This window comes from Meriones unguiculatus (assembly GCF_030254825.1).
Source record: "Meriones unguiculatus strain TT.TT164.6M chromosome Y unlocalized genomic scaffold, Bangor_MerUng_6.1 ChrY_unordered_Scaffold_23, whole genome shotgun sequence".
Classification (NCBI taxonomy): Eukaryota; Metazoa; Chordata; class Mammalia; order Rodentia; family Muridae; genus Meriones; species Meriones unguiculatus.
The window spans coordinates 15,174,756-15,194,466 of record NW_026843709.1 but is presented as its reverse complement, the minus strand read 5'-3'; positions in this window follow the sequence as shown (position 1 = coordinate 15,194,466).

Genomic DNA, 19,711 nt, shown 5'->3' with positions numbered 1-19,711 from the left:
CATTCAGCCATGTCAGCCAAGGCAACCCGGCTCATAGTGGGTTGCCAACACTAGGGGTAATAGCACCAACTGTCACATAATATCTTGTCCTTCAGTTTTCTTTTTACAAATACTGTTTCAGCCAAACCATTCCCAGAAATTATCTAGTTTCCGTTTCTTTTCCCTGCTCTTAAAGAATCAATACCACAGGGAACCCTAGACCCTGACAGCCTATTATATCAATAACAATGTGAAAGTCCATTTAGTCAGTACTTCAGTAACTGCTCAGTTCAAAGTCACTACCTAGGAAATTTCAGATCCAAGGCCACAATAAGAGACTACCTTGTCAATAGGTACATTCCCCTTAATGCCACATCACTTTGAAGCTTCCCTACTTAGGAAGCTGTCCAATTAAATGAAGTAAGATTAAAGTTTCATTTCCTATCTAAAATTATCACAGAGGTAAACAAGAGTAAAGTTGTAGAGTCAGGATAAAGGGATGAGATAAAGGCTTGTTGGGTTTCACAATAAAAAGTCACATGTGCACAGGATTAGAAATACTGAACACTGAGGAAAGTTTGTTTACTCATCTCCATAGAAACCTCAAGATTCTCTCAGGTGCTGAATGGTTGAGAGGGAAATTGATGTCATGCAACAGGTGAAAGCCATTAAGAGATTCAGGAGCCAGTTATTAAAAGAGCCAAGTGGACAGCCTACTTGAGAGAAAGGCTTAGGAGCTCTACATTCCTCAATCTGGGCAGCTGAAAGTACACAAACCAGAGATGACAGTTTGTGTGTCCATGATGCTTATTTCAGGAAATGTGACACATATTTCTTTCAAGCAATCTTCCATAAAGTCAAGTGACTTTCACATTATAACAGATTCTATTATTATTTGTTAAATATACAATTATGTCCTCAGTCAGTGAATTACTTTCTATGAAAACTCTCCTTGACCAAGGCAAATATTTGAACTAAAAACATGTATTTAGGACCTTGCTTATATTTTTACAGAGACCATACAGGATGCCATGTCAGCAAGTAGTCATCCTGCTGTAGTTCTTCAGCAGAATTGAGAGCTTTCCATACTGAATCACAAGCTGTAGGCAGAGAGAGGGAGACAAGGAGAGACAGAGCTAGAAAGAGCTAGAGAAAAAGATTCAGAAACAGACCAAGACCAATAAAAAAAAAAGATACAAAGTGACAGAGACCTAGAGAGAGAGTCCCCTTTCTGTCTGGTCACTTTAATTGGCTTATCAACCTCAAAGCACACCTCATATAATGTAACTCCAAAAGGAATTATTTTTTTTATTTTTTATTTTTATATTTATTACTCTTTATTCACTTTGTATACCCCCATAAATTCTCCCACCTCCCTCTCAATCCCACCTTCTCTGCACCTTCTCCATGCATGCCCTTCCCGAATTCCACTGAAAGGGGAGTTCTTCTCTTTCCTTCTCATACTAGCCTATCATATCTCATCAGAAGTGCCTGTATTATATTCCTCTCTGGTCTGGTAAGGCTGCTCCCTCATCAGGGTGAGATGAACAAAGAGCAGGGCAATCAGTTAATGTCAGAGGCAGTCCCTATTCCCACTACTATGAACCCCCTTTGACACTGAATTTCCATGGTCTACATCTGTGCAGGAGTTCTAGGTTATCTCCATGCATAATACTCAGTTGGAGTATGAGTCTCCAAAAGACCCTGTGCTCAGATATTTTTGTTCAGTTGCTCTCCTTGTGGATTTCCTGTTCTTCCCAGATCTTACTATTTTCCACTTCTTTCATTAGATTCCGTTCATTTTTGCCCAACAGTTGGCCATATGTCTCAGCATCTGCTTTGATAGTGTGCAGGGCAGAGCCTTTCAGAGGCCCTCTGAGATAGGCTTCTAACTTGTTCCCTGTTCTCTCCTTCTTTTGATGTCCATCCTCTTTGTCTTTTGGCTTTGAATTTTAGTATTTTACCAGTGTCCTCCCTCTTGTTTACTTTCCTTAGGTGCAAAGATTTTAGTATGTTTTTCTTATATTATATGTCTACGAAAGAGTATATACCATGTGTGTCTTTCTGCTTGTGGAATAGCTCACTCAGAATGATCTTTTCCTGTTCCCACTATTTACCTGCATATTTCACGATTTCCTTGTTTTGTTTTTTTTAATGCTGAGTAATATTGCATTTTGTAGATGTACCACAAATTCTCTATTCATTTTTTCCTTTGGGGGGTTTCCAGGTTATGGCTGTTATAAATAAAGCTGCTGCAAACATGGTTGAGCAAATGTCCTTGTTGTATACTTGAGCCTCTTTTGGATATACGCCTAGAGGTGCATAGCTTAATCTTAAGGACAGGCTATTCCTAGTTGTCTGAGAAAGCACCAGATTGATTTCCAGAGTCACTTAACAAGTTTACATTCCCACCAGCAGTGGAGGAGGGTTCCCCTTTCTTCAAAACCTTTCCAGCATGTATTGTCAATTGAGTTTTTGATCTTGGCCATTCTGAGGGGTGTAAGGTGAAATCACAGGATCATTTTGATTAGCATTTCCCTGATGGCTAATGACATTGAGCATTTCTTTAAGTGTTTCTCTGCTGTTCTATATTCCTCTATCAATAATTCTCTATTTGGCTCTGTTCCCCATTTTTTAATGGGATTACTTGTTAGTTGCTTTTCTACTTCTTTAGTTCTTTGCAAAAACAGATGGGTATCTGTTACATAGAGGTAAGGTGAAGATTCTTTCCCAATCTGTAGGCACCCATTTTGTTTTGATGACAGTGTTTTTTGCTTTACAGAAGTTCAGTTTCTTGAAGTCCCATTTACTGATTGTTACTCTTAGAGCCTGTGCTGTTGATGTTCTGTTCAGGAAGTTGTCTCCTATGTCAATGAGTTCAAGACTCTTCCCCACTTTTTCTTCTAAACGATTTAATGAGTGTGGTTTTATGTTAGGTTTTCAAATGACCACGACTTTAGTTTTGTGAAGGGTGAAATGTATGGATCTATTTGCATTTTGCTACATGTAGATCTCCAGTTAGACCAGCACCATTTGTTGAAGATGCTATCTTTTCTCCATTTCTTGGTTTTGGCATCTTTGTCAAAACTCAGGTGTCCATAAGTGTGTAAGTTTATATCTGGGTCTTCTCTATGGTTCTGTTGATCCACCATTCTATTTCTATGCCAGTACCAGGCAGTTTTTATTACTATTGCTCTATACTACAGCTTGAGATCAGGGACAATGATACCTCCAGAAGATCTTTTATTGTGGAGGATTACTTTAGCAATTCTGGGATTCTTGTTTTTCCATAGGAAGGTGAGACTTTTTCTTTCAAGGTCTGTAAATAATTGTGTTGGTAATTTGATGGGAATTGCATTGAATCTGTAGTTTGCTTTGGTGAGATGGACATTATTACAGTGTTAATCATGCCAAAACATGAGCATGGGAAATATTTCCATTCACTGATATATTCTTCTCATTCTTTTCTTCAGAGACTTGAAATATTTTTTCAGACAATCTTAGAATTTCTTTCATAGGATCACTTCAAGATACTTTGTCTTTGACCAAATACAAAAAAAAAAAAACCTAAAAAACAAAAAAACAACAACAACAAAAAATCAAAGGTATCATGCACTATGACCAAGTAGTCTTCATCGCAGGTATGCAAGGGTGGTTCAATATACAGAAATCCATCAATGTGATCCATCACTTAAAAAAAATGAAAGAAAAAAACACATGATAATCTCCTTAGATGCTGAAAAAGCATTTGACAAAAGTCAACACCTCTGATTTTTGTCCTGGACCATCCAGTTAAATTCTGTAAAACATTTTAAAATTTATCAGGTATTTTAAAAGTGTAACCCTTGGGCAGTCTAACAAAGAACTTAAAACAGTTTCGCAACTCTTTGGGGGAAATAAAAAACCTTTTGTATTTATTTTATTAGGTTAACAAAGTAAAACCGAGCCATGTTGTTTAAGCCAATTAAACAGAAGCTGCAGTTAGTACAATATATTCAGGTTAAAAAAGAAAAACGAACAAATTATAAAATATGTTGTTCTTCATTTAAAAAGACTGGAGATTCTTCAATGGAAAATGTTTGCTTATGCTCTTTTACAGGATAAAAAGGACTAGAGTTCTATGTTAGCCCAGGATTATGCAGAGCTATATTCAGATCATTGTTAACCATTATATAAAATATATGACTGGCTGAAGTACCTAATTAACTGATTTAATGCTGTTTCTATCTGGCCTATAATTTGGTACTGCCACAGTCGTCAATTTTTGCTGAGGGCTACAAGATAAGTTTAGTTCTTTGTTTAATGTTAAATAAAACTTTTGTCTTTTAATTTTTTGCTGTTAAGTTTTAATACTGTATGATAGGATTAATAAGATTTGCTAGCCACATTATAAATTATGTTTAATTAAAAGTTTTGCATTGATTTTAGTTTAAAAAGAACAGATTTAAAGTTATGCTAACAATTATAGTTGAGTATAAGATTGAGTTTTACCTAGTCTCTTTGTTTAGTAATTTTGTTGTTGTTTATTTTTGTTTGTTTGTTTCTTTTTTTTGAGGTTAAGTCTAAAATTTGTCACCATAAAGTTTCCCTATATAGATTGAACTAAAATTTGGTTTTAAAACATACATTTGAAAAATATGCCAAAATTGAGATTACAACATCCTGTTTTATAGGATGAAGTTTAGAGTAGATGATAAATGTAGACAAAAAGTAACTCAAATATGCTGGCCCTCAGACTTGTCAGAGATCTGATGAATATGGCCATTTTAACATATGTACGCTTACTATGACAGAGTCCAAACTGTTTAAGCAAAAAAAAAAAAAAAAAGAAAAGAAAAAACACACACACACACAAATTAATTTTTATAGGTGCATCCTATAGTTTTTTTTTATTAAAACAAAAGTTACCCCAGTTGTTGATAATTTAATGGTATTTACTGATGCTTCAATATTTAGTGTTACTGCCTATGCTTATGAAAGAAAAACAATATCATTTCAAGTGTCTAAGGTATCTGCACAAATAGCAGTTACCTGAAGTATTGGCTGTGTTTCAAAGTTTTAATGAACAGTCTTTTAACATTTTTACAGGTAGTGTATATGTAGCTCAATCCTTGCCTAGGTTAGAGACTGCAGGTCAAATTAAGACACCTTCTCCTGCTGGAATTTTATTTTTACAAATTCAAACTTTGATACAAAAAAACTTTCCCTTTTTTATAGGACATTTCAGGGCTCATTCAAAGTTCCTAAGACCCCTGTCTAAAGGAAATGCATTGGCAAATAAAGTCACTAAAGTTTATGGTTTAGAGTTACAAAAAAAAGTGCAGGATACCCATAATATACATCATCTTAATAGTCAAACACTGAGACTTAAATATGGATTGACTAAGGAACAGGCCGGTAGTATAGGGCTTGCAGTACTTGTCCTCATTTTCAGCCTATTCCTTATTTGGGATTTAATCCTAATGGATTGACTCCAAATTAGATTTGACAAAGGGATATTATTCGTATTCCTGAATTTAAACAATTAAAATATGTACATGTTTGACTAGATACTTATTCTGGATTTATTTTTGCCACTCCTCAACCAGCAAAAGCTGAAAATGATGTTATTGCTCAATTTCTACAGGCTTTTAATGTTGTAGGAGATTCTAAGCAATTTAAAATGGACAATTGAACAGGATATACTAGCAAATCTTTTAAAAAGTTTTTGCCAACAGACTCAAGTTTCTCATATAACTAAAATATCTCACTATCCTCCAGGACAAGGCATGGTAGAGCATGCCCACTAAACAATTAAGATTTATTAGCAAAAACAAAAACAAAAACAAAGGGGAGATACTGCCATGGACACCAAAGAATCATCTTAATTATGTTGTTTTCATTCTGAATATTTTTAAATTGAATAAGCATGGTAAATGTTCAGCACATAGATTTTGACCTACAGACACAAGAAAACTTTTGCTACAGTAAAATGGAGAGATCCTTTAACAAATAAATGGCATGGATGCAAGGCTGAACTCATATGGGGAAGAGAATCACTTTGTGTTTTTTCACAGGAAAAGATGCAGGTCCATGTCTACCAGAATGTCTTGTGCCACAAGTGAGGAGTTTTCTCCTGACAATAATGATGTCAATTTTTGTGCCCAAATCTCAATACCCCAAAAGATCACCACCAGGAGCTGAGTCCATTGCAAACCACATGAGGATCTTTTTATTATAAATTACAAGCTGCAGCTTGGGCTTACACCCCCCACCATGAAAGCAGTGAGAGCTGAGAGTCCTGTGCTCAGATTAGTTGGGGGATTTAAAGATTCTGGTCCCAGCTATCATGCCTAAGGCATGGGTGATTCCTGACTGGAAAGCATCTATTGGTCAAAATGCTACATTTTGAAATGATTGGATATAGGAAGGTCCCCAAAGCATTAATGATCTCGTGTCCCTCCTTGGGAGGATGGGCCAGTTTCCTAGCAACTGTATCTCTAGTGGGTGAGGAAAGAATGCAGTATGCAGGCTCTTTCCCTCAGGTCATTATTGGACTTCACCCAGCTAGTTCAGGCCTTAAACTTTAATAAAGGCTGATTTTCAATATTTTGGTCTCTTATTTCCCCCTTTCCATGAACATTTGAAGACCCAATCTTGGGTTTTCCTGGTATGACCCCTTGTTTACCTTTTTACAATGGGATCTGAGTACCATTAATGTTTTGCTCCCAAACATTTTTTTTCATGAGAGCCACAAGCAATTTAAAATACAAGGCTCAAAGACAAAAATCAAAATGAGTAGGGGTCCCTTCAGGGTGGATAGGGGTAGTAAGCTAAAAAGAACTATTATCCTTTGTCTCTAGTGTCTCTCTAGGCTATTAGTCCAGTTGCTGCAATAGTAGTTTCCATTTCAGCTAAGCAGATGCCCAAGATAATAGCTAATGCCAGGGAGCCCTTTTTGACTTAGCATTTCAGCCTGCTAGGTGGGATTTGGGGCTGAAGATCCATCTTCTGGAGCTTCTTCAGTGTTGACAATGGACCATTGGCATTTAGGGCGAGGGAGGCTGAAATGCCAGTCAAAGGGTTGGCAGTGGGGCAGTCACAGGCATCTGGTTAGTTGATCCACCTGAAGAGGAAGGAAGCAATCATTTCCATTTCCAGGAAGTCCAGATTTCAGCTTGCAGTCCATAGCTGGTCCCATAACAGTGTCAAACAGGTGAAAATCTGCCGAGACAAATTCAGACTAGAGACAGAAGTTAACATTTGTCTATTAATTGGGAGAAGTGAGGAATCCCAAGACCACGGAAAAACTCATCTGGGATCTGTCCAAGCTATGCCAGATCCAGGTCTCATGACCTTTTGATTTCATGAAACTCATGAATTTTTTGGTACACAAAAGGAAATATATATTAAAAAAAAACTCAAAAAAGTAACATTATTAAATCTCATATAACAACATTCTGATAGTAAAAGGTAAAACTACATCCAATGGAATGAGCATAAGTTAGCTGTTTCTTTTGCAACCTTTTATAAACAACTTAAGTGAATCCACAGTCTGGAACTCTTAACACTTTTTCTTTGGGCACAGCTGTTAGTAGCAGCCATCAATGGAGCCTGGCCATCTTTCATACACTCAGCATCTACTTTTAGCCCCCACTTCCATGTCACATTGGAAAGTTAGGCAGAAATACATAAATGGCTTTAGTGCTAAACCTGGATGCTTGGACTTTCCTTAACAATGCAACTAAAAGGAATATGTTTAAGATATTCCTGTGTCAAAGTCTACCCCAGAAATGGCAGATACTAAGATTACCATAGTGAAAGCTATGACTTTTGGGTCAGATATACACATTAAACAAATGTTTTCAACATGACGAGAAGCACCTTTAAGTCTATCTCCAGAAGACTACCAAAGGAAAATAAAATCTCAAGTTGGTGACTTAATAATGAACAATCAGTGCTCCATCAACTTATCAGAACTCTATTGATCAATGCCAAAACTCTGAACTTCTGAAATCTTATAACATAAGCACAACAGCAGCAAAGAGGGGGAGAAATCTAATGTATCTCCCATTTTTAATATGCTTTAAAATAGTTTTATCTCTTTATACTCATAATTATATACCTTAAAACACCTACTTAGACTTTCCAATCTTTCTTGCAATAATCAACCCTGAAACATTTTCCAAATCAAACAACACTCTCTAGATTTTTACTATCTAAACTTCTATACCCTCAGACAATATGTAAGCTCCATATTTTTATCCACCTATATATCTTAAGACACAGGCAACTGACATGAATCCTTTTAGCAAGGCATTCTTGTTTTCCTTTCTAAATAAGAGATCTATTACCTAGTAGTTCTAGTTAATGAACTGACCAATGAGTTAACAGTGGATCTAATTGTCTTTTCTCTAGCTGCAAAGCTACCATTAGCTTAGCATAGCCATCAAAGTAATCAGAGACTTGAGAAAGATAAATTATAAGCTAAATAAATATACCAATCCATGTATCAATCAAAATAACAGAGATGACTAGTTAGTCCATCACCTAGACAGTGTCCCTGGCTCCTGTGGTCTTACTGCATTCTGAACCGAGGCAGTCCAGCCAGGCACAGAAGGTGAAAGACTGCTTCTGTGAAAAAAAGGAACATGGGCAATTGACCTCACCTTGCCACTCACAATGTGAGACAATAGCTCTCCAAGTGTCCATTGCTTTGTCCACAGTTTAGGCTGGGCTCTAGCAGTGGGCCAGTTGAGGCAGTATTGCCCAGTGTTTAGCATACCACAATCCAGAATTGCAGTCATCTGTTATTGTGCCCAAATCTTCTCCGAGACCTTGGGGAGCTACTGTCAGAGTTACAGGACTTTCTGTCACATTAAGCTTACACATGTTAAAATGCCATATTCATCAGATCTCTGACAAGCTTGAGGGCCAGCATATCTGAGTTATTCTTTGTCTTTATCATCTGCTCTAAAGTGTGTCCTATAAAACAGAATGCTATACTCTCTGATTATGGCATATTTCTGAGATGCATGTTCTAGAACTATTCTAGGCTTAACAAAAAAAAAAAAAAAAAACCTAAACAAAGAGACCAGGGCTCAACTGTAGTATTTAGCATGACTTTAAATCTGCTCTTTCTGAACTAAAATCAAAGCAAAGCTTTTAATCCTATACAGTTTATAAAGAGGTTAGCAAATCTTGTTGATCCTACCACTTTGCATTAAAATTCAACAATAAAATGCTTTGCACTTAGCACTAATCAGAGGACTGAACATAACTCAGAGACCTAAACAAAGATGATGACAAACCCATGGCACCATCCTCTTTATTTCTGGACCAGCAAGGCAGCTGGCCACCTGTAACTGAACTCAGCTGAAAGCCCTAAACAAACATGGCAGCAAAACTACAGCTTCACGTGCTCTCTATCCCTGAATCGTCATGGTGGCTAGCCATGTGTTAGCACAGGCTGTGACTGACAATAGCTAACATATCCATTAGGCTTTGTTAGCTCCTATAACCAAAATTCCTAACATTGTAATCAAATGAGTTTTAGAACCAACTGTATAACAGAACAGTACAGAACAATTTTAAACTGTATGAACTATTGTAGCCATAACAAACCTATCAGCCAGAATATTTTCCCCTTAAAAGAGCATAAAAACATTTTGCAATGAAGATTCACCAGCCTTTTAAATAAATTATACCATATTTAAATACAATTCTTTCTCAAATCATATTAACTCTCTGGATTTTTATAATACATCCACTAACTGTCTGCAACATTCTATATAGCTTCAGGTTCCTAGCATTGTTCTTCTGGCTTAACCAGATATTCTTACTTTAGACAAGCTGTTTATAAAATATCTCTTTGCTCTCTATCTTACTTTTCAGACAACATAAAAACTCTCATCAAATTATTTTCCATAATGACATTACCCTGCTGGAGCACTTCGTCCTCAATTTGTTTTTTATAGGCAAAACAAAAAGAAGTTAGCTTAATACAAAAAAGAAGTTCTGAAACTGCTAAACTCTTTTTCTAAAAATTACTTCCCTGTAGCAGATATGATCCAAGGTCACCTAAACAAACTCTAAGGAACTTAGAACAAGTTTTGAGGAACTTGGTGTAACTTCCTCTTTTCTCCGTGCAAGGTGAAGACCAGGGTGGTAACATAAACAAAGAACTTAACAAGCAAACAGATCTCCACAGGATACATTGTAAAAACTGCATTTTTAAAAATTAGCTCAAAACATATAGCTTGGATTCATTTAGTCAAATGAATAAAATAAATACCAACGTTTTTTTTGTTCTCCCCAAAAGGACCAAGAAACTTTTAAATTTTCTGTTAGACTACCCAAGATCATAGTCTAAAATGCCTGATAAACTAAACATTTTCTAAAACCTGTTTTTGCAATATCAAAATAAAGTACCCCTTTTGTAAGAGAGAAGTCAGAAAGTATAACCATAATTATAAAAGTCAAAACCATATTTTAAAACCAGAATTTACCAGTGAAAACAATCCAATCTATAAAGCCAATAGCAATTTAAATAACCCATCCTTTTAATCCAGAAGAAAATATGTGGCTACCAAGATGGCAGTCACAGGTCACATTACATTTCATGAGACTTATTTCAAGATGGCAGAGTCACACCACATGGCAACCTATTTTGTTGCCTTCAAACCTATGCATTTATGAACCTTATAAACACATAGGCACACATACACATTTTAAACAAGTTTCATGAGGCCTTTCAGAACAGAAAACAGAAGGTAGACACAAACAAATAATGTACAGAGACACTGAGACAAAAAAAAAAAAAAAAAAAAAAAAAAAAACAGTCACCAGCTGGCCAAATCTCCTGTGACCAAAACTGATTTCTGGGGCAGGCCAAACATACTGATTCCTCCTCTGCTACACCCCAGTGGTGCAGGAGGCATGGGCCCTGATGCCTCAGGAGACACAGAGAGTGGGCTGTTGCCCCAGGACACACTACGTGGTGCTCACTGGGATCAGGCAGTATGGACCTGTCAGAGTGTGGAAGGGTGACTATGCCCTGCCCCAGAGCTGGGAGTATAAGGTCACCATACTTTGCCATGTTGGACAAGGCCACCATGCTCTGCCATGTTGGAAGTGTGTCTGGCAAAGGTCTAACAATTTTACTCCCCACAGACACACAAAAAAACAAAACAGACTAGACATATTACCCACCAAAATACTGATGCAGCTAGGGATGTCCCCATGAACTTTGGCATTTGAGACTACAGTGCATCAACCTTGATCATATCTTGCTACCCAGATACTGACACCTTGAGCTCTGAGGAATTTTCAGATAGAGAACAGAAAGTACTGTACATACAAACATTGCAAAGAAACATTCAGACACTTACCCTCTGCATAAAAAAAGAAAAAAAAAAAAACCTCTGGGTCAGGTTCCTGGAGTCTTGGGGTCCCAGAATTAGCCCACAAAACAATGAAGACCCATATGGTTAACATGACTGTTTATTGGATGTATGTTCCTAATCAATCTCTACTACATCTAGTTTCCTGGAATAGTTCAGAAGCCCTTGTTTTTGTCAACAACACATTTGTTGGGTTTTCCCAATGTTGGAAAACCCAACAAATGTGAAGGAACACAAGTGAAACAGACATTTAACTTTCAGGAATATGAAGAGTTCATCTTTGCTTTACAAGAGAGAATATTCATCAGGACTACTTACTAGTCTCCCCTGTCCGGGTCATAGTTCGGAATGCTTACTACGCTAAAGTTGTGGTGGCACCTCAAGTCTCCCTTTGCAAACAGACAAAGTTGAATATTGGAGGAATATTATTTTCCGTTTCCTACAGCAGTTAAGAATGAGAGGATTACATCTCCAATGAGTTACATACCATTGGGAAAGGGGATCATAGCACTTGTCCTCAACTGATGGTTCCTTAGACAAGATGCATCAGAGAAACACCCACCATCTACTCCTGGGACAATGAGCCTGTATTTGCAGTTATAGACTGGACTGGTCTATTGTTAACAGTATTAAGAACTTGGCTTGTGGTAAAGGCAGTCAAAATTCCTTTGTTTTAGAAAAAGCTGTTAGTGCTGGACTTTGGAGGACTTCATATAAAAATTGGCAAACCTATGTATGGAAATTGAGGGCTGCCTTGCGATATATAGGCATTCTCTCTGGGAATGCAAGTAGATTTGCTAAAGTAATCAAGTATACTTCTGTTTTGGCATGTGTTAATCCTCCTTATTGGCTGCTAATTGGAAACATTGTAGTAAGACATTTTAAGAATAATGATACCTATTCAAATGAATGTGTATTTAACAATCTTACTAATTGTGTTAGTGCTGAAAATAATGCTATTTCAGTATTAGTTGTTAAGCAAAATGCTTTTGTTATGATTCCTGTTCAGGTTTCTTGTTCTTGATATGATGAAACAGAATTTAATTGGACTCAGATTCAGAATCACCTTGCTGGTATTTGGTCTAGCAAATACTTCTCATTGGACATGATAACAATGACAAATAAGATCCATGACATAGATTCTGCCAAGAAACCTAGGTTAGAATTAGAATTAGAATTACTACCTGGGATATATTTACTAGCCTCAGGAGGCATTTTTGATCCTTTGACTCTGTGCTAAATTGGGGACTGACACTTGAAGGCCTGGCTGTTATGGGTTTGTTGGTGTGTGCCTGCCTTCCTTGTATGTGCAAGTACAGTGGCATGAATTTAAATTAACGATCTCTAACAACCCCATTTTATATGGAGGTAAGTCAATGATGTGTAAGATTAAAATTGTTGTTTTTCCAACATATGACAGAGGCTCATAAAATTGTAATTGAGACCTGGATGACAAGTAAGGAAAAGTACACATTATGCCAACCTAAGACAGGATCTCCATAAGACAATGAAGAAGGAACTGAAGTATTCTGGTAATTAGAATTCTGCCTCCTTGCCATGGCAGATATGGGTCAATTCTAGGTCCCATGTCTCAGAGACTGTCCTTTGTGGTCTCTGCAAGCCAGGTGTTTTGAGCCTGAGAAGTATATAGCAACCACCCTGCAACCATGGGAACTGGAGAGCAAACTTGGTGTAACCTTGAACAAATTCCTGGGTGCCTTGCCATGTGGCATGGATGTGTTGCTAATGTGAAAAAAAAATTGCTTGCACCATTTCCTTTATAAGAGTTGTTTTCTCATTCAGTAAAATGAGGCTTGATCAGCAATCTGTCTTGTCTCCATTCTTCAAGTCTCTGTCCCTCCTTCCTCTTTTACACTTCCTCTTTCAGGTGGACCCAGTTAGACTAGCCCACAGGACTGTCAGGTTACCTTCTCTTTTCCATGCTGTTGAAGACTCAATACCCTAGGGAACCCTAGACCATACCTGCCTATTATATCAATAAGAATGTGAATGTACATTTAGTCAGTACACCAGTAACTGCTCAATTCAAAGTCACAACATAGGAAATTTCAGATCCAAGATGACCTTAGGAGACCACTTTGTCATTCGGTATGTTATCCTTAATCCAAAATCACTTTGAAGCTTCCCTATTTAGGAAGAACAATAATTAAATAAACATTAAAGTTTGATTTCCTATATTAAACAGGTAAACAGGAGTAAAGGTGTGGGAGCTGGATGAAGGGATGAGATAAAAGCTTGTAGAGTTTCACAAGAAAGAATCAAGTATGCATAGGAGAAGAGATATTTGGACACTGTGGAAAGTTGTTTACTCATCTCCATGGATACCTCAAGATTCTCGCAGGTGCTGATTGGCCAAAAGGAGGAATGATAGCATGCAAAAGGTGAAAGCCAGTAAGAGTTTCAGTAGACAGTTATTAAAAGTGTCAAGAGAATAGCTTGCTTGAGAGAAAGGCTGAGCAGTCCTACATACCTCAGTCTGGACATCTGAAAGCACACAACACAGAGATGGCACTTCCTTTGTCCAAGACACTTAGTTCAGGAAAAGTGTCACATATTTCTTTCAAATGGTCATGTGTCCTTAATACATGAGTTTCACATTATCACAGATCCCATTATTAGTTATTAATTTCACAAATACATCTCAGTCACTGAATTACTTACTGTGAAAATGCTCACTGAAAAAGGCAACTCTTTGAACAAAAAGCATTTACGTTACACCTTGCTTATATTTTTACACAGACCATCCATGATGTCATGTCAGCAAGCAGTCACCTTGTTGTAGTCTTCCAACAGAACTGAGATCTTTTCATACTAAACCAGAATCAGCATCCAGAAAGAGGGATACTGAGAGTGACAGAGAGAGATAAGAGCTAGAGTGACAGATTCAGAAATAGAGAGACAGAGACCAATAGAAACAAATATATAAAGTGACATAGACCAACAAACATTGACTCAATTGTAATGGTTATTTTCATTGGTATATCAAACTCAAAGCTTACCCTCCTATACTATAACTCCAATAGGAAATATATTATCTACCAAAGCCATATCTCCTAACTAGGATCAAACATTTCCTCACTGTGGACTCTACATGTAAATAGATTGGCTTCGAGGAGACATTGAAATTCAAATCACAGGAAGTAGAAGATGAAGGGACTTCTAGGCTAAAAGAATATAGTTATCTTGAAAGTTTGTCATTCAATACAATAAACAAATTTCCAGCAACTTCCAACTTCTAAAGAACAGGACTGGCAACATCCTCTGGAGAAAATGTGGAATATTTCCATAATAGAGTATTAATCAGCTAAGAAAATGACAGTATGATATTTTCAGGCAAATGGATGGAGCCAGGAAAAATAATCCAGGGTGAAGCAACTAAATTGCAGAAAGAAAATATGGTATGTATTCATTTACTAATAGGTCTCCTTATAGTGAGGGATAAAATTCCAATAGTCCATCTACTGTGACCAAACCAATTTTCCAAACAGGCAATTGGGTGGCAGTTAATTGAGTTGTTGGGCCAGGGCATCCTATGGAAATTTTCAAGCAACCCAGGACCTGGTTATTAAAATATGTTGTTCTCTGCCCTCAAATGATAAATCACTGCCATGTTCTTGAATCCAAAGAGAATCTTCATTTTTCATCAAATGGGATTGCATACAGAGACCCACATTCCAATATGGAATATTCCAATATTCTCAGAAAGAGACCTTAAAACACCCAGGTCTAAATGGGATTTCCCTATGAAATTCTCCTTCCCCTAAGAGCTCTGGGAAGCCTGCAGGAGTGAAGCAGGAAGAGTGTCATTAGCAGAGGCAATTAAGGACACAAGAGGACTGATGCCCTGAGAATCAGGCTTCAGAAGAAGATGATGCAACCAGCCTTCATGTGACCTGATAAGCTAGGGTCATAATGAAAGGGAAGGAGAACCACCCCTATAAGGGAAGCAGAAGAAGGGCATAGGTTTTGAAGAAGGAGGGTAGGTGGGACTGGGAGGAAAAGAAGGAGAGGTAGGAGAGGGGATAAAAACTGAACAAATAGTGAAATCTTAATACATAAGGAAAACTGTGATCAAGGGGATGAAGTATAGAGTTCTTCTAGACTAATGGCTTCTTCTTGGGGGTTGTGCCAGGGTCCAACAGGGATGAACTCAGTTTTATCTAAGGGACTTGGCATTGAGACCCTGATCATGTTACAATGTGTATACACACAACACATACTTCAATCAATGTATTTTATAGAAAAAAAAATAGTGTGACAAATGGGTAAGAATTTGAACCTGGGAGCAATGGAAAAGGAGTGTAATGTATAGTGTATGAAATTCCCACACATAATCAATGAAACTAATATGTTGACAACTCTTACAATGTCATTTAAAATGGAGAAAATATTCCACTAAAGGAGGGAAGAGTTTGACCTTGTAAGGCATGATTTTGAAGAACTTATTGTTTAACAGAGAATCGTAGCCATGAAGTCGTGCTTACCCAGCTACCTAAGACCACATGAGCTCAGGTGGCACCTGTGAGCAAGCAGTCCTGGCACTAACACTTATTTTAGACCGTTTTTCTTGAGGACAAATGAAGGAAACACAGCTACGACTGTGTCCTAGACATATAACACAGACACATTTCTCTGTCCCGAAGGCTCAGTTTTAAATGTAAACCCCAGGACCATGATGATTTTCAATGATCAATGAGTAGTACACAGTTGCCCATCCAGCAATGTCAGCCAAGGTAACTGTGTTCATAGAGGGTTGGCAACCTAAGTGTTGAACAGGACCAGTTTTTAAATGCTTTTTTGCCACTCACTTTTCCTTTTACACTCTCAGATCTTTCTCTGTTTAAGGCAACCAGGCCCAGGAATTGTCAAGATTCCTTCTTTTTCACTGCTTTTAAAGATTCAGTACTTCAGGGAACCCTATACCCTGCCAGCCTATTAGATCAATAAAAATGTGAAAGTACAATTAGTAAGTGAACACTCCTCTGTTCAAGGTCACAATTAAGGATATTTTAGATTCAAGACCCCAGTAGGTAACCACATTGTCATTCAGTACGGTACATTCCCCTTAATGACACATCACTTTAAAGCTTCCCTAACTAGCAAGATTTCTGATTAAATAAACATTAAGGTTTCATTTCCTACATGACATTGTCACAGTGATGTAAACGTTTGTTGGGTTTCATGACATTGTCACAGTGATGTAAACCTTTGTTGGGTTTCATGAGTAAAAGTCATGTGTGCACAGGATCAGAGATCCTGGACAATGAGGAAATTTTGTTACTCACCTCCATGGAATCCTCAAGATTTTCTCAGGTGCTGATTGGCTGTGAGGGAGAATGATGTCATGAAGCAGGTGAAAGCCAGTAATAGTTTCAGGAACCAGTCATTAAAAAGGCCAAGTGGACAGCCTGCTTAAGAGCAAAGCTGAGCATACCTACATGATGAAATCTTGGCAAGTGGAAGCACACAACCCCGACATGTCAGTTCCTGAGTCTAAGACTATTAATTTAGTAAAAGGGTCATATACTTCTATCAAGTAATCATTAAAAAATTCATGTGTCCCTGACATTGACTTTCACATTATCACAGATTAGTTGTTAAATGCAAATATATCCTCAGTCAGTGAATTACTTTCTGTGAATATGCTCCTTGATCAAAATAAATCTTTGAACAAAAAGTGATTAATTGGAACCTTGCTTATTTTTTTAAAGATACCTTCCATGATGTCATGTCAGGAAGCAGTCATCTTGTAGACTTTCAGCAGATCTGAGAGCTTTTCATAATGAAACACAAGCTGCAAGCAGAGAGGGAGAGTCAGAGAGAGACAGAGAAAGAGTGAGAGAGATGATTCAGAAATAAAGATATTGATACCAACAGAAACAAAGATATAAAGTGACAGAGACCAAGAGACAGAGACTCCATTTTTTTCTGGTCACTTTCATTGGCATATCACCCTGAAAGCACACCCTCCCATAATATAACTTCAAAATGAATAATTTTATCTAACAAGGCCATACCTCCTAATGTTTCCAAGACTATTCCTCACTGGGGACTCCATGTAAATAGATGAGCTTCAAGGGGATATTGCAATTCAAATCACCAGGAAGAAGAAGAAGATGGAGGGACTTCTAGGACAAAAGAACAAAATTATCCTGATAGTTTGTCATTCAATACAGTGATTAAAGTCCCAACAACTTCCAACTTCTAAAAAAACAGGACTTAAAATATCCTTTGGAGAAAATGTGGTATATTCCCATAAATGAGTATTATTCAACTAGGAAATTACTTCGATATTAAGGCATATTTAAGGAACCAGGAAAAATCAGCATGGGTGAAGTTCCTAAAATGCAGAAAGAGAAATATGGTATGAATTCACTTATTAAGAGGTCTCCTAACTGTAGGGGAGAAAATTCCAATAGGGCATCCATTGTGACCAAATCAGTGTTCCAATAGGGTGACTGAGTGTCAGTTAGTTGAGTTGTTAGGGCAGGGCACCTATGGAAATATTTTAAGCAAACCAGGCTGTTGTTACTAAAATATATTGCTCTCTTCCCTTAACTGATATATCAGCCATGTTCTTGTTCACACAGAGATGCTTCCTTTTACATTATTGGGAAGGCATAGATACCCACAGTCTGATATTATGCAGAGAGAAACCTGGAAACACCCAGCTCTAAATGGGATTTCATTATGAAATTCTCCCTTCCCGCAGAACTCTTGGAAGCCTGCAGGAGAGGAGGCAGGAAAAGTGATAAGCAGAGTACAGAAGAACAATGCCCTGAGACTCAGACTGCTGAAGAAGAGGATGCAGCCAACCTTGATGAGATCTGATAAGCTAGGGCCAGATTGAAGGGAGAGGAGGTCCTTCCAAATCAGGAAACTAGACAAAGGGTATAGGAGTTTAAAAGGCGTGGGTGAGACTTGAAGGATAAGAGGGAGGGGGCAGCATAGGGTATACAAAGTGAACACATGGTGATATATAAATACATAAGGAAAACTGAGATCAAGGTGATGAAGTATAGAGCTATTCACGACTGATGGCTTCTTCTTGGGGGTGGATCCAGGGTTCAGCATTGATGAACTCAGTTTTCTTTAAGGGACTAGCAATGAGACTCTGATCATGTTCCAAAGAGTAGATGAACAATACACACTTCAATTGATGTATTTTAAAGAAAAACAAATTCTTTTTGTGTGACACAGGGGTAGGAATTTGATCCTGAGAGCAATGGAAAATGAGTATAATATATATTATATGAAATTCAAACAATCAATAATAATTTGTTGACAATGTTTATAATGACGTTTAACATGGAGAAAAGATTCTGCTTAAGGAGGGCAGAGTTTGACTTGGTAAGGCACAATTTCCAGGAAGTCATTAGGTAGTAAATAATCATAGCCATGAAATAGTGGTTACCCAGTTACTTCAGACCTCATGAACTCTGGTGGCACCACTGCACAAGAAGTGGTGGTATTCACACTACATTTAGAGTTTTTGCTGTAGGACACAACTGCTCTTGTTTCCTAGGCATATAACGCAGACCCATTTTTCTGTCCTAAAGGCCCACTTTTAACTGTAAACCCCAGGACCAATGGGGTTCCTCACTGAACACTGAGGAGGGCACAGCTGCAGATCCAGCCAGGTCAGCCAAGGCAACCTCATAGAGGGTTGGCAACAGTAGTGTGAAACAGGACAAGGTGTCAAGTAGTATATTGCCCCTCAGTTCTCCTTTTATACTAACTCTTCTTTCTCTGTTTCACCTGAACCATTCCCAGGAATTACCAGGTTTTCTTCTCTTTTCCCTGCTCTTAAAGACTTAATACCACAGGGAACCCTAGACTCTGTCAGTCTATATCAATAAGAATGTGAAGGTACACTTAGTGAGGACTAGAGTAACTGCTTAGTTAAAAGTCACTACCTAGGAAATTTCAGATCTAAGACCACAGTCATTTAGTATATTCCCCTTACTCCCACACCATTTTAAAGCTTCCCTATAGCTGGTGATAATCCACACTAGTTTTGGCAACATTATATGAGCAGGGCTGCCTTGGCTGACCTGTCTCAATGGCAGCTGTATACTAATCAGTGATCAGTGAGCAAGTTTCCTGGTCTAGGGTTTACAGTTAAAAATGGGCCTTCAGGAAAGAGAGATGGGTAGGTGTTATATGCCTAGGAAACAAGAGCGGCTGTGTTACCTACTGTGGTCCTTAAGACAAACCCTCTAAATGTAGTGTTTTATCCAGGACTGCTTGTTCAGGGATGCCTCCTGAGCTCTTTGGGTCTGAAATAGCTGGGGAACCACTAGTTCATGGCTAGGATGCTTACATAAGGA